General features: G+C 37.7%; 1 protein-coding gene across 2 annotated transcripts in view; it reads right to left on the reverse strand.

The window, feature by feature from the left end:
- CLSTN2 (calsyntenin 2) overlaps nucleotides 1–17,192 on the reverse strand; it is a gene marked incomplete at both ends in the record, with an annotated part of 388,624 nt that overhangs the window by 192,530 nt on the left and 178,902 nt on the right. The window lies entirely within an intron of this gene.

Below are 17,192 nucleotides of genomic sequence, written 5' to 3' on the forward strand. Positions count from 1 at the left end.
TAGAAGATAAAAATAATAATCAAAACAATAACAGGAATAAAGCGGTACCTTAAACACAGTCAGATTAACCATAATTTGACTGCCTATTTGGGCAGCAAACTGGTCTCTTCCCAGGCCTTTACCCTCATAAAAGCAAAGATGAAACTGCTAGATATTCCTCTGTAGAGCAAGTACAGAAATTAATTTCTTTAGGAGTTTTAAGAAAATGCTACAGAAAGTAGGAGTTGCTGTTTGAATGCACTGTAGTCAAAAGATGTACTTTAGATAGGCCTGAATATGTAAACTTTTTTTTTTTTATCTGTTGTTTCTGCTTGGTATATACCTTTGCATCAATTATGTTTTATTTTGAAAAAGATGGGGTTTGAGGCAATTTGACTGTTTGCCACAGGCTCCAAGGAGGGCTTAGTGACTGATGTTGCGATTTCCTGTGTTGTTGCCTGGGAAACAGTGATGCAGCCTAGAAACCATGACTTGGTTCTTGCCGTGGCTCTTAGAAGAAATGTAAACTGAAAGAAATATATTTAAGTCCTCTAAATCCACCATTCTTAAAATACACCACCATTCGCCAATGAGAGAGATGTAGGACCACATGGACAGTCTTTTGTAATCCAATTATCTTTATTATGTTACAAGACTGTTAACACATGAAAAAGGGGAGAGGGGAAGAGTTGGTGACTCTTACCAGATTTTATAAAACCCTTTATAATTCCATCTCCTTGTTATTCTATTCAAGCAACTACTTTTTTGGCTTTTGTGCTTCAGCCCATTTCACATGGTATGTTTCAAGCGTGTTCACTGGGATGTGGGACCTCTTCGAAAACATTAAACAGCTCATCCTAAAAATCTGTTCCATGTGAAAGATTAAACTACTAGTAGTACCAGTTTAAAGCTGCTTCACAAAAACTCAGCTTCTCCACTGGTACAGTTAGTGAAAGCTGCAACTACATAAAAACAAAAGGGAATTTAGATTCACTGTAAGGCCTAAGTCACAGTCTAGCTGAAGACATTCTAGCAGCCTATAAACTTGCCGGAGTATTTATACATCTTAAATAACCTCACTGCTGGATTTTCTACAAAATTTTCTGTTATTCTTTACTTTCAACTAATGTCCTCTTGGAAATATGTCAGCCTGAACAAGAGTATAGTGTTGTAATACTCAATGAGCTCTATATCAATAAAAACAAAAGAAAAAAAATCCTTCTCTTGATATCAAAGAAAAAATAGAACATAGTGGTTTTCACAACTTTGCTTAGAATGGTATCATTTTATCTTTTCCCTCTATAATTTTCATTTCACCATTGTATTGCATCTTTCTATTTTCTGCTTGATTTTTTTCCTCCTATTTAAGTGTATTTTCTGTTTTATTTTCCTGTTACATGTATAATTTACAATTTTTCGTTCCAGAAGCACAATTTCTTTGCCTTTCTCTATTCTTTTCTGGCAGGTCTAGTATTAGAAATCATAAGGAAATGGGAAGGAGTGTAATGACAACAGCAGGCAGAAGATTTATCATGAAGATTATAGGCCGATAGGCCAAGTCAAAACCTGTAAGAAAATGTATGACACGATCTCTGTGTTAACGTTTTGGCGAGCTCCAAATGTTACATTAGAAAAATTGACAGGTGATAATTGACAGTATTAGTATGGTGATAAAGCTAATTGGAAATAGGATGACAGTATCCTTAAGGGTTACAAAATATAAAAACAGGATTCACACAGAAAACCTGGGCTACTTGAGACCTCATAGCCAACATGACAGAAATCACTGCAGCAAACTTCACCAAAACACAGAGGGTCTTACATCTGGGACTTACATCGTACAACTGGGCAAGCAAAGACCTACTGGCCCTCTAATGCATGCTTCAGGGAAAGGAACAGGTAGACAGGGATGAGGTAATGGGGTCAGCTATTTTTCCCTTGGATCCTAAAAGCATTCATCAGTGTAGATAGCCTCTACTATCCTTGAAGAATACATGCTCTTCATACTCCTATCTGCAATTTCTCAAACAGGGACTTTTTAATATAGTCATTGCCTATGAACAAGCAGTTGAGTCACACACAAACAACAGAGATCACTCCAAGTTTGTGAATTGCCAGTCAGTAATAGGTTATGACTGTTCAGCTGGAAGGACTATGTAGCCTGAGACTCCCAAAAATATGCCTGCTCCTTTATGGTCTTTTAGGCTCAAGTTTTCTTTATGGTTATGAATTTTTTAACTCTATCCTCTGTATTCAATGCGAAATAGGACAGGAAAACCATATAGGTTAGACTTAAGTTTAAAGCCTCTTACTCTCACAAACCATACAGAGAACTGCTAGCAGCAGTCTTTCTGAAAGATCTTCCAGAGAGGGAAGAACTCTTTTAATACTTCAAATAGGGCTGAACCAGCCAATACCTCCAAGTCTCCTGCAATGGACTTTAAGTGGGAAATAGGAAACTTTTATCCCTGAATATCATATTGCAGGTGTTTGGCTTTCATCCCCCCATTTTTTGGTAATTCCTAATAAAGGATTATGCATGTTGCAAACCTAGGTAAATGAACATTGAACACGTGAGCAGCTGGAGAGTTTTTCACAAGAAAAAGGAATAGGGCATCCACGCAGAGTTATTGCCATCTACATGAAAGATGCCATGTTCTGCTTCTTCATTTCTCTGAAGCACAAGTTAATAGTTCTACCAAAGAAGTTAGATTGTGTAGAGGAACATCTTACAGGCTTGAAAGCACCAGGTTAATAAGTCTAGCTCACCTCTCTAACACCAGACTTCTACCAGATTCAGAGCTTTTTCCACTGTGAGATTTATCAGAGCCCTGGGAAAAGAACTGAGGAAGTGTTTGTCTTCCTCCTTCCGCAGCACAGAATAATATTTTGCTAAGGTCACACAGACACACAGACATCTCTCACCTTAACAACAAGCTGTCAATGCAGAAGCCCTAAAAGCTGTTAGCACTTCAATCTCTTTTCATGGCACACAAGTAGGATAGCTACCAGAGGACTGTAAAGTTTAATTTAATACCATCATCCTCAATGTAGGTACACCAGTGTAACATAAACGATCTAACAGAAACTCTGACTTTCATTTTTTTCATGAAACCATGAAAACCAGGCTGGTCCTAGGCCATCAATCAGAAGGACCAGCCTGTGACATCAGGCAACTGAATGGAGTAGAGGTCATTGATAGCTGTGCTTATGTTGAGCCTTCAGTTTGCAGAGCCCAGAAGTTTGAGCTGCTTGTGGAATCATTGTCTTTAGGGGCAAAATGAGCATGAAAAATGAGTATGAAATAGTCCCTCCCTTTATTTGTTGGACAGATGGTTCACTCCAGTCTAGACCCAGATTGCATCCCAAGACGTTAACAGTGTGTTCAACAGGAGGGCTAGGCTTCAGCTTCAATCTCTATATTGTGGCATAAAGGGACTCCTGAGCTCACAAAAACGGTACACGTATGAACCCTATGAAACATTTTTTCAGAAAGGAAAGAACTAGTTAATAGTGGTCTGAAAACAGAACAGACAGGGGTACTTATATGATAACTGATTTAATTTTCTGCTACCTTAAGAATAATTAACATAAAATTGAATATTACATAACCCACAAAAACGTAAGTGATGCTACTTATTTCTGGGACTCTAAAATGATTCTACTCAATAAAGAAAGGCTGATATGCTTCATTTCTCCAGAGCACAGTAGTTCATCCTTTTTGCTGTTTTACTTTCAAGTGCTGTTATTTTGACATTCAGTGCTTACTACCCAGCTTAATGTAAAGTCATAAAGTCTCGGAATATGGTGGAACCCATCAATTTTCTCACTTTTATTTTTATTAATTTGTGAATTTTACATTAATTACTTATTATATTAATTTAATAATGTCATAAAAGGGAATTTAATTGTTTATTTCAAATTAATTAAACTCCACTGAACTTGTCTGCTGCCACATCAGCAAGGCTTCAAGAGTTCATAAAACCAGCTGACAGTCCTTGTAAACACTAGCTGTTCCTAATAAGATTACATTAAGCTCTCTATTCCACTGAATTAAGAAGCATGAAATAATTTTAATGATAAAAGTTAAAATTTAAAGAAAAACTACAATGCCAACTTTTTCTCTACCAGTGGTCTCTCTCACTTACTTTGTTTCTGTTCTTACAGTCTGCCTAACAAAATAAGGAAGATCCTGACATTCAAGAGATGTGATATTAAAACATGTAGCTTAGCAGAAATGAAGAAAGCAAAAAATTCACTTGCAAACCTAATAAATAGATTACAGGGAATTAGCTCGCAACAGCTGTTACAATATGGCATTCTAATGATTTAATGAATTACAGATAAACAGAATATATAACAATCACAACCTCTGCCATTTATTCTTTAGAAAGATTTTTTAAAAACTGTGTATTCATTGATCAAACGACTTTGATGAAAAAGGAACACCTAAATCAAGCACTAGGGCTGGCTGCATAGCATCAAATATTTAATTGTGGCAATATTGTAAAATATGTCTATACAGAAAAGCTTGCATTAGTGTATCCGCGCTCTGCAAAAAGGTCATTAAGAGAAAAATCTGAAACAATACATGCAACTGCTATAATACTTTTGTGATGTGTGGTTTGCTTGTGCATCTGCTGTAATGTTTGCCAAGGCTAATCACCATTTTGCCATGATTCCCCTGCATTCATACAAAAATCTTATTATCTATTTGTTAATCAGTGATGAGAAGAACACAAATAAAAAGACAATCCTTATTCTCGGGAGTTTACAAAGTAGAAGGCAAACAAAACTTCATTTATTGGAATAAAAATATTAGAAAAAGAATTACAACAATTCAAAAATACTAAAGGCTCTCTACATTCTTCACATGTTCTGTATCTTACAGCACTTAATGGTTTTGAAGCACTTATCATCAGGGAGCTAGTAGTCATCAGAATCTCATTACTCAACCAGTCAGAATCCTGATTGCTATCATCCAACAATTTACTAAATCAGATATGAACATTTAGTGAACCACTATCACATAAGTGGTAGCCGTCAGGGGAAACTACCCTTACTATTTACTATATACAGAAGAAACATTGTCCTCTCTCCCCCCGCCCCGTATAAAATACGCAAAGGTTTCTGAGCCGGGAGTTTATAACGCATTATAATTTATAAGCTATTGGGTTGGCCAGCAGCTGCCAGAAAGACTAGACAGTTGAATAATCACAAGGAAAATCTAATCAACTCCTCAATTGGTATCAATTTCAGGAAGACCTAAGAAAAATCGTAAAGGACAGCAAAAAATAATCTAAAGAATTTAAGTAAAATATAAAGAACAGTATTATTTAACTCTATTCAAAACAAATTATTTAGACAGTTACGAGGTAATTATATGTTTGAATAAGGCACAAGTATAAAAGTCATGCTAACAAAGCTTTAGGCCATGATATGTAGCTACAGCCAATAAAAAGGTCAGAAAATAACCATAGTATCCTGAATGGATTCTGAATCTGGATATGATTCTGGTCTGAATCTGAAATTTTCTGCCCCAGGGAGTGCTTTACGGGGCCTTCTCATTGCACCAAGGGAGGAGTATTTCCTGCTGTCCTTAATATGCATGGCTTACACTCAGCTCTGTTTTGAAAATTACTCTGTTTTCTACCAGACTGCATTGGATCTTTAATTGCTCAGTAACTGTTTTCGTTCCAAAAACAGCTTAGTGCAACATCCAGCCAGCCCTTAATTCAGCACTCTGCCAGCGTAATCCTTCTCTTCTGTCAGCCATCACCACTTACACATGCTGGCTCTTCGGACAATATACTTCTACAGTAAACGCACAATATCATTTAGAAAGTTATTCTAATCAAATGCAGTTATGCATATGCCATTCTCTGAAGTCAACATAAATACAGGAATTTCAAGAATACCCAGGTCCTAATTGCCAACTGGAGGACAACATCCTTGTTACAAAGCCTAGAGTCTATGATCTTATTACTCTCCATCTTAGAATATGAAATCTAGCTACTTGCGAGACTAGCAAGAACTATTTGAACCTTTCTCTGTTACTCACCAAGTCGCAGGACATATGCAGAAGAAATTACTCTCTTCTACTTGCAGTGGAGAGCTTTACAGAAACACACAGAAATTTAGCTTGCACCTAGAACAACATCACAGCCTTCAACAACTACCAGTTTTCAAAGAAAGTGATTGAAATGCAAAGTGATACTGTGACAAAGATCGAGATTATCATGGCCTAGAAACATGGCCGGACATTTCTTCCATCTCCCTGGTGACTGGCTTGTTTGCTGTGAAGTTCAGCGTCTCACATCAGAAGTTCCAAATGCGACGCATTTTGTCACCAAATGATGGTAACTTCGAGGACCAGGGCAAGAGACGCCTATACTCCAGTCCCTGCTCAAATTGTGAGAGAAAAATTAAGAGTAAATTGGAATTCAGGTAGACATATAAATGCTCCAGTGTCTGAGGCCGAGTTCTTCGACACTAGTGTCGGCAGAAATTCTTGCATTTACATAGAATCAGTGAGGTTGGAAGGGACCTTTAAGATCATCAAGTCCAACCGTTAACCTACCCTGATAAAAACACCACCACTTCTAAACCATGTCCCTAAGCACCTCATCTACCCTTTTCTTAAACACCTCCAGGGATGGTGAATCCACCACCTCTCTGGGCAGCCTATTCCAATGTTTAATAACCCTTTCAGTGAAAAAATGCTTCCTAATAGCCAATCTAAACCTGCCCTGACATAACTTGAACCCGTTTCCTCGTGTCCTATCACTTGTCACCAGGGAGAAGAGGTCAGCTCCCATCTCTCTAAAACCTCCTTTCAGGTAGTTGTAGAAGGTGGTAAGGTCTCCCCTCAGCCTCCTCTTCTCCAGGCTAAACAACCCCAGATCCCTCAGTCGTTCCTCATAAGGTTTGTCCTCCAGACCCTTCACCAGCTTTGTAGCCCTTCTCTGGACACGCTCCAACACCTCAATGTCCCAGTTGTAGTGAGGGGCCCAAAACTGAACACAGTACTCGAGGTGAGGCCTCACCAGTGCCGAGTACAGGGGGATGATTACTTCCCTAGTCCGGCTCACCACACTATTCCTGATGCAGGCCAGGATGGTGTTGGCCTTCTTGGCTGCCTGGGCACACTGCTGGCTCATGCTCAGCCGGTTGTCCACCAACACCCCCAGGTCCTTTTCTGCCAGGCAGCTTTCGAGCCACTCCGCCCCCAGTCTGTAGCGCTGCATGGGGTTGTTGTGACCCAAGTGCAGGACCCGACACTTGGCCTTGTTGAACCTCATACCATTGGCCTCAGCCCATCTGTCCAGCCTGTCCAGATCCCTCTGCAGAGCCAATCTACCCTCAAGCAGATCAACACGCCCCCCTAGTTTAGTGTCATCTGCGAACTTACTGAGGGTGCATTCGATCCCCTCATCCAGATCGTTGATAAAGATATTAAAGAGAACGGGCCCCAGCACCGATCCCCGGGAGACACCACTTGTGACCGGACACCAACTGGATTTAACTCCATTTACCACCACTCTCTGGGTACGGCCATCCAGCCAGTTTTTTACCCAGCGAAGAGTACACCTGCCCAGGCCATGAGCAGCCAGTTTCTCCAGGAGAATGCTATGGGAAACGGTGTCAAAAGCCTTGCAAAAATCCAGGTAGATAACATCCACAGCTTTTCCCTCGTCCACTAAGTGGGTCACCTTGTCATAGAAGGAGATCAGGTTTGACAGGCATGACCTGCCTTTCACAAACCCATGCTGACTGGGCCTGATCACCCTGTTCTCTTGCATGTGCCGTGTGATGGCACTGAGGACGATCTGCTCCATGACCTTCCCAGGCACCGATGTCAGACTGACTGGCCTGTAGTTCCCTGGATCCTCCTTCCGGCCCTTCTTATGGATGGGTGTCACATTTGCCAACCTCCAGTCAGCTGGGACCTCCCCGGTTATCCAGGACTGTTCATAAATGATGCAGAGTGGCCTGGTGAGCACTTCCGCCAGCTCCTTCAGTACCCTTGGAGCATCATTTTTAATTGCACAAAAACAAGAAAACAAACACACTGATGCTTTCTGTGCTTTTTTTTACAATCATACTTTGCAGAATAAATCTCAATCATGAATTGCCTTTTCGACCTGAAGTGCTTACAGGCAATGCTATAACCCAGTGCCACCTTTGATAAAGGACAATTATTCTACACCTCAGAAAAAACACTCACATCCTAAACAACATATGGAGACACAGTGGACCAGCAGCAAATACAACACCTTTCAAACAGGATAGCAAGCTTCTCCCGCAATTGAAAGGCCTAAAAATAAAGCCATTTAAAGATTCTGACACTTTAAAAATCAGCCCAGTGAAGCTGATGTGCTCAGTTACACAGGGCACTAACAGCATGCCACTCCAATGCTTTGTACTGCCAGAAGTGTCTCTCTGAATACCGATAAATTCAAGAGCTTTCTCATCTTTAAAGTCCTCGTAGACTTAACTGACTGTACCTGAGAATGACCCACAGCTCCCAGAGAAAACTATGTCTGAGTCAACAGAAAGGAACTTTGGGGTATACCTGGGTTTTCTCCTTGCAGACAGAACACAGGAAATACAACAGCCGTAGTTCTAGTATCAGGGAATTAACTGTAAGATACCTGTAAGTACAACATTTACTTTTGGAAAATTTAAGCAAGGCTTCACGTTCAAGATATGTACTGTGTTACTGAATATAATGCTGATTAAGAAAAGAGATTTTAACTTTTAAGTTGCAAAGAAAAATACCAACATGGCTTTTTTTCCCTATTTATATTTCTATTTAATTAAAGTATTCCATGCAGCTTTCCTTCAAAAAGTAGACTCTTCAGAAAGAAAGATAAACAGCTCATCCTACAGAATGACACAATAGCAAACAAAAACAAAAAAAAGTGATTCTCTAAAAATCACATCAAAGAAAAATAGTGCAGATGGAGACACATGTGACATTTCACAACAGATATTTTATATAGTAAATTATATAAAACCATCTTTTTAACTCATTTGAAAATTTCTTAAACAGAAGAATGCCATCTATCTCAAGGACAACCAATTAGATGCTGAAATATCCAAACAGCCTTTTCTTAATGCTGTACATTTTATGCTGGGAAACTGGATGCAAAACTGAGAGAAGGCTGCAGTATTTAAATGGTTTTTTCATTTCTTGTGACATACCGACAACAGTTTTCCATGGAAAAGTGCTTGTTAAAACAGTGAGATTTCAAATTGCTATTTCTATTCTTGTCACGAAAATTGCATTGCTCAACACCACACAAGAGACTTCCTGACATATGCTTTTAACCCTTTAATACGATGAATTTCAAATCCTTCATAAAATAATCAGAAGCAGTCTGGAAGGTGTCTTAAGAGGTTATTTACTCCAGCTGTACCTCTAAGCAAATATGTTCTTAACACAAACCTTTTTCAACATCTACTTAAAACCTTCTAATAATAGAAATGCCACAATTCCCTAACCCATCTAGTCTAGTAGTTAATCATCTTCAGTACATCAGAGGTTTTTGTAAAATAAAAATAGCAATAGATCAGAAGTTCCCGTGCTGTAATTTCAAAATACTACTCTTTGTCCTAGTCCCAGTAAGCAGAGAAGCGTATTCCTACCTTCCTCTTATCAACCCTTTCATGTATCTGAAAACTCCTTTACTCAATCAATCCTTATTCAAGAGATTAAATAACCCACATTCTTTCTAAAATGAGATTTCTTGGGACCTCTGCCCATGCTTCTTTTTCTCTGAGTTGGAGCACTGATTCCAATCAGAAACCTGGAGATGCATTTGAATCCAATGTCACTGTTGCCATCTATAAAAGCTATTTCAGTGTTGCATGGCAGTGTCAGTACAGTCCAAAACTGTGGTCAAAAAAGCCAATCAAATGTAGAGAATTAATAGGAAAAATAATAAAAAAATCAGTAGAAAATATCAACTTACTACTGTCTAAATTCTTGCCAGTGATTGCCGTAAAGCGGGAAGATCTACCGCTATTCTTTCCCCTTTTGTGTTCATTCGCTGTTCTTATTTGCGTCCCCGAAGCGCCTGCTACTGGTTACAATTAGAGAAAGACACTGAATCAGAAGGGCCTTTCCTCTGATTGTACTATGGTCATTCTTAGGATGCTTCTTAGTAACAGTATGATAAGTATAGCTAGAGAGGAAAGAATATGAATGTGCAATGAGTAACTGTAACAATGCCAGTTGTGTATCACATCAAAACATTATGCAGCTGTAAAAAAAGTACATGTTAAACAAATACGGTGATTTCTGTTTTTAAATTGCAATTGCAATGAAGTAGTTCTAGTGTAAAGTTTCTATCATCGCATCACCCATGCAAGATTTTCAAAAGATTCATCAAATAGTCACCTCTAACACCAGGAGCATGACTGTTCTGCTGTACAGGGCTGTTCCTAACCAAAGAAAGGAGGGATTTCTAACTATGTATTTTAAAAGCTAAATCTTTACTCAATTGGAGCTATAGACACCTATTTAAATATGGAAGTTTCTAACCAAACTTCCTAAGTATGATTGCTTCTGGTGTTTAGATTAGTCATTACTCTAGTCAGCATGATTCCTTATCCCAACTACATATAGGAAATAATTGAAATATGTCATTGAAAATATAAAAAGTATAGAATTATTCTAGAAATGATCCAATTAACTGAATATACTAAAATATGCACTCTAAATTAAAGACTTAAGTAACGCTATCAAAATGGAGTTAATAGATATGGCACTCCAAAAATGCTTTAAAGATGAAGCAGAATCAACTGGTCTCAGTCACTACACTTGTCCCCATGAAGGTAAACTCCACTGCCAATGACACCAACACTGGACTATCTCTCACCTAGCGATAACAATTTGTAGTGTCTCATTAAAGTTTGAATTTACACTACCTTAACACCATCCACACATACTATGAAATCATATTACGTGGTTTAACAGGCTAAGCTGATTATGTTGACACTTTTGCAGGGAAGAATGTGGCAGGGAATGGAAAGGTTAAATAGACTGCTTTGCTTTAACAAAACCAAATAAAAGTTTCCTTAATTATTTGAACAGCAACTATAAGTCTGCCTGCTGGGGTTTTTGAGTGTCAAATGTCTTAGAAATCTAAATTTCTGATTAGTTGGTGATTAGATATAGCTTCTGATGAGATTTATCATTCTATGATTCTATAATTTTGGGATCTCAACTGCAAGCAGCATAAAATTATTTAAGTCTTTAATTCCTAATAAAATAATACAGTGGCTTGGGATTTTGCTGGCTTCAGTGGGATCCAAGTCCCAGGGAAGGCAGGCAAATCATACGGGCTATGTAAAAATACCTTGAGGTTGGCAGACAGTAGTACCATTAAGATTTGTCTCTGAAGAAGAAAATTATCCAAAAGGAACTCATTTATGCATCTTTAGCATGCTTTTGTTCCTCTTTTTGCTACCATCAAACAATATTTTAGAAGCTTCATGTCCGTTACATTAAAAAAAAAAAAATAAAAAATTCCTCTCTGTGAGCCTAGTTAAGTAGGCTCAGTGTTCCTATTCCCTCTAACAGAGACCAGTCAATGTGCCCTTGTTGCCAAAAAGGCCAATGGAATCCTGGGCTGCATAGGGAAGAGTGTGGCCAGTAGGTCAGGGGAGGTCATTCTCCCCCTCTACTCGGCACTGGTGAGGCCACAACTGGAATACTGTGTCCAGTTTTGGGCTCCCCAGTTCAAGAGGGACAGGGAACTGCTGGAGCGAGTCCAGCGAAGGGCAACTAAGATGGTTAAGGGCTTGGAACATCTCCCTTATGAGGAAAGGCTGAGAGAGCTGGGACTCTTTAGCCTGGAGAAGAGAAGGCTGAGGGGAGACCTTATTATGGCATACAAGTATCTAAAGGGTGGGTTGAAGGAGGATGGAGCCAGGCTCTTTTCAATGGTTCCAAGTGACAGGACGAGGGGTAACGGGCACAAGTTAGAACACAGGAAGTTCCGTTCAAATACACGGAAACACTTCTTTACGGTGAGGGTGACAGAGCACTGGCACAGGCTGCCCAGGGAGGTTGTGGAGTCCCCTTCCCTGGAGATTTTCAAGACCCGCCTGGATGCAGTCCTGAGTAATGTGCCCTGGGCAATCCTGCTTTAGCAGGGGAGTTGGACTAGATGATCTCTAGAGGTCCCTTCCAACTCTGAAAATTCTGTGATTCTGTGAAAGGCCAAGTCCTTTATTACAGATTACCTACTCTTCTCCATCCTGCATAAACAACTAATGAGTAAAGGAACTTTACTAAAAAAAAAAATTAAAAGCAAAAAAACCCTATGTTCTGAAGTTAATCTAGATAAATGTGGCTATGCAGAACTCCCCCAGCAAAAGAAAAAGAAGCTTTAATACCTTTACTTTAAATATAAATTCAAACATCTTTACTATGTGACTTGAAAAATACAGGCTAATGTCTGAAAACGTTTCTGTTTAAACACCTTTTTTCATAGCCTTAAGTAGCTAAAAATCATACAATATATGCCCTATACAGTGTGTGTATATATAGTATACGTACTATATACAGTATAGTGTATATATAGAAAAATAGCTACTAATAACAAGCATATTAAGAAGTCAGGAATCCCTGTGTTTACACATGTAAGGAAAGGTATAATAGCTGTAAAATTCAACTATTAAAAGTAGTTTACTTATGCTTTATCCTCTTTGGGAAAACTATTTGAAGGAAGTCAAAACCAAGAAGCCTTGATCCTAAAAACTAAATCACATTGAATAAAGATCCTTTGAACGGCAACAAACGGAATTTTTTTTTGCCTAATAACAGGAAAGGCTGGCAGTAAGGGAAGTTCAGCCGATGGAATCACCGGCATGCATGAGGGACAGCATAGGCATTTGATAATTTATGATCTTGAAATCAAAGTTGATTTTCAGTCATAAAAGTCTAAGTTAGACAAGAGTTCTATGGCAAGAATGAGAAATGTTATCCCCATGATCCAAGTCCAATGACAATTTCAACAGAATGCATCATGTTCTCTACACTCCGCTTAATGAGATTTCCAGTGACTAAAGACTGGAAAGGAATCAAGAACGCTTGATTGGCCATATTTGTTTGTCTTTAACAAGAGATTCCCTGATTACAGGTAGGACAGTCCAATCTAATTTTTCTGTGGATATGTTGATATTTCAGGCTAGTGCTAAGAAAGAGATGCAAGACTTTTGCCGTTTCTAGCCAGCATTTTATTCTGGGAACAATTCATTACACTTAAAGAACTAGTTGTGTGAAGACGCTTTCATCAATGAGACTAACACCTTACAGTGGTGGCAATCCTCTCTCCTGTTTTTGACTTCATTACTTCCCTACTCCCACAACTTCATTTCAGAGACAAATTTAAAGGCAGAATTTTACGCATTGCTGTTTGCCCATAACTCATGCAGCTGAGCAATTCCTGATTTACGTAATTGTTAAAACAACATTTACTCTGAAAGAGCTTTATAATGTGAAGGAATTGGATTTTATTTTCCAATAACCACAGTGTACTATTTTTACAGATTAATGTAACTGATTATTTTCTTAATCCATCCATTTGTGACCATCAATGCAATCCTTTGCAGTTAGAATATTTTTGATTGAACTACACCCCTGAAACTTATTTTAATTCAAATGTTTTAATCATTTACACAAGAAAACAATTACAAAAGCAAACCCTTTATTTAATACGGATAAATTGATTTAATATCAATATTTCCCTTTAATAAGGAAAAATTGATTTTGGTATGGGTGTAGAAAAGTTCCTTGACTAAAACTATTTTTACTAGGTGTGATATAAATTCAACAATATTAGGTCAAAACCTGCAGCTTTCCAACTAAATGCAGTAACCATTACTAAAACACATCTGGAGTGTATTAATATTGCACCTATTATTTCTTAAACACCTATATTTTGTACCAAGAGGCACTTGAGTACTAGCAAAATGGATTTATAATGCTTATTACTTTTTCACATCTCATCCATATGCTTTGTGTACAAATACTCAATGGCATTGATTACTTAATGAAAGCATTTATGTGAATGTTCAGAAATATCCTAGAGTTAAGGATTTAACTGTACTTCATTTCATAAGGATGAATGTGTTTACTTGTAAATCTATCTGCATTGCTTTGCATATTCAATACATAGAGCTAAAATTATGAACCAATAAAGCCAATAATATTTGCTATGTCAAGTTTAGAACAAGAATGAATAGATACTTTTAAACACTAATAATTTCTGCAAACGTTTTAAGCAAATAGCTATATGAAGAGCTAATGCTGAGAGCACTTACAGAATCAAGTTCAAATAAGTAGAACTCATTTAATTCTCTGTATGCCTGAGAAGACCAAGATAAGATTATAGAAAGGTACAATGTTTGTTGGTTGTGTGAATGTCACTTAAAAAAAAATCCTGAACTAAAGGCATGCATATAAACAGTACCACCTATACTTAATGATTCTTTTCTTCAGTACATTACAAGTGATAAGTAACCTCACCTTGCCAAAACCCTGAAAGGTCTCCATGTAGGGAATTATGAAGATCTAAGGGTAAAAATGAAGAAACTGGCATCTTAAGCTTTGCTATTTTTTAATTCCAGCAAACTGATTCCAATCCTTTCTCAAAATTTATTTATACACTTACATCAATATAAAAAAATAGATCAGCCTACAACAAAGTTGAAATATGAAATTTCTGTAGTTTCACCTCAGATACTAAAAGTAAAAAATGTTAGAGCAAGACTCTGGATGTTTAAAGCTTCTACTCTGCTTTAAGGTTTTCATTATTTTTATACATTATTAATTTATTGCTAGCAGCATTGAATATCTTAAGACTATTCATATCCTACTTAAACTAAGAATGCTTAATCATACTGAACTTTGATTAATGCTTTTCAGGCTTTACTCTGCTGATTGTTATTTTCATATTTTGGCAGCTTGATAAATATTACCATGTACATTTAAGGAAAATAATTAACTAAACTGTTTTTCCTTCTCTCTGGATGTAATTTTGTTTATATGCTTGCTCCCCTCAAATCTTAGCCATAAATGGAAACATCCCATTTATCAAAAAGATTAGGCACTATAAACTGTAAAATTAAACATTTAGACATCTTACTAGAATGGATCAGATGTTAACTATGTCATCTAATACAAGGAAATATCTATTAAAAATACATTTGATAGTAGATATTTTCTCCTAACACTAAAAAGCTGGGAAACAAAAATTTCTTAGAATATTGCCAGATTGAAAATCATACATAATTCACCACTCAAATTGAATTTTAATCTTTTTCTAATGTTTGGGGAAATATTTTATGCTTATGAAAACTAAGGGGGATAAAGAACGTTACAAACCAAATCATTGCTTTTATGTTCAATCAGAAATGATGCAATAGCTAATAGAAATCAGTTCTTTGAATCAGTGAAAGGAATAGGAAGCACCCTGAATGTTACAGATTCACATCCAAGTTTACAGGATTGTCCAAGGAGATTAAAAAAAAAAACCAACCATGGTATGAGGAATTCAGGAAAGTTTTAATCTTAAAAGGGAACACAGAACCCCTTTAAGACTTTAAACAGAAGAAAAGCTGAGAGAAGCTGCCACCCATCAATAGATGCTGCTGTATTTTCCTGCTGTGCTCGTCCAGTGAACTACCTTATGACTATATCCTTCCCTGCAAACTGGTCATGACTGCCTTTTTGAGTGCCTCCTTTTTCACAAATCACTGGTCTCTAGTAAAATTCTGTTTTTCTTTCATACCCAAAAAGGGGATTCTCAGTCTGAGAGCTGTAAGGGACAATATGTCCAAAATCACTGCCTTTAGGATTGGTAGGACCACCAACAACAACAAAAAAGCAATCAAACAAAAACCATTACAGTTGGTGTCAGCACAAAGAAAGAACCCAGCAGAAAGAACCAAGACTGGCATTTCATTCATACTCTGAAAACACAGCATTTCTTTAGAGCTGTAATAAAGATGCCCTTCTTAAATCTACAGTTATTTATTCTGTTTCTGTAACACTAGTCAAACCACCACAGAACCATCCTAGGATTTATATCAAGGACTATTAGATTCATGAGTAACCCCACACAATAAATTACTGCTTAGTTTGGCTCAATAGGTCTACCAGAAGCTGTTTGTAAAAAAGCAGTTGTTTCACCGCCTCATCCCCTTCAAAATACTGTGAAAATGCCTGTATGGCAAAAACAATGCTAGTACCTAAAAAGGGCTTGTTACAAGACATTTATTATGCTTGACCAGTAAATGTACTCTTTCTTCTCCCCTTCCTCCCCAATTTTCATAACATGTAAATATAATAAATATTTGTTCTTAGTTCCTTAGGTACTTTTCTACTGGAGCCTTCAACTTACACCCAAAGCCATTCCTCAACATATAGGATACATCTTTAGCAGCAGGGAAGGTTAACTACTCTTTCTTCTTCAACTTCCTGGCCTAGGTATTTTGTGAGTTCTCTGATGGCCAAGCTAACGATTTCTACACCTTCTGTCTCTGGGCAGATCCATGAACTGGGTCACTGTCTCATCCAACTAGCCTGCAGATGAGTGCTAAGGTAAACACTTAGCTCTGCTGGCATGCAGTGAACAATGAACTTCAAACCCAGGATACCTACTTGAATTAATAGCGTCGAAGATTTCCATGCCACATACTTGCCACTCATCCTAATGCAAACCCCAACCCAGACTTTCCTGGATATTACTGCTGGTTTCAGCAGATGGTTTCACATTCAGAAGAATTAGTCATTGCGTTAACAGAGAAGAAAATAACAGAGTTGGCCAAGAACATATTTATTTCTCTGTTACTACTACTTTTGCTCGTTTTCAGCCACATTGGAGATAGTATTCTCATATCAGTGACCAATATTATCTGTTTTGTGGCAGCTGTTGATTGATTTTGCTTTATAGGTTATTGGATTGTTTGATATTCAGTTTTTCAAGTGCTAGAAATTAGGAAGGTCCATTAGTTAGCCCCATGTTTTCTGAGCACAGGAAGAAGGTTATGCATTAGAAATATACCATTTTTACAGAGTAGACTGGGAAAAAAGCCAAGGAACTGCTGTCTGCATTCAGCAGACGAAATGACAACTAGATCCAGGCCTTGAGTCATCATTAACAGAACAGTGGGTTCAAATAGCTCTTTAATATTTA

The sequence above is a fragment of the Vanellus vanellus genome, assembly GCF_965231255.1.
Source record: "Vanellus vanellus genome assembly, chromosome: 8".
Classification (NCBI taxonomy): Eukaryota; Metazoa; Chordata; class Aves; order Charadriiformes; family Charadriidae; genus Vanellus; species Vanellus vanellus.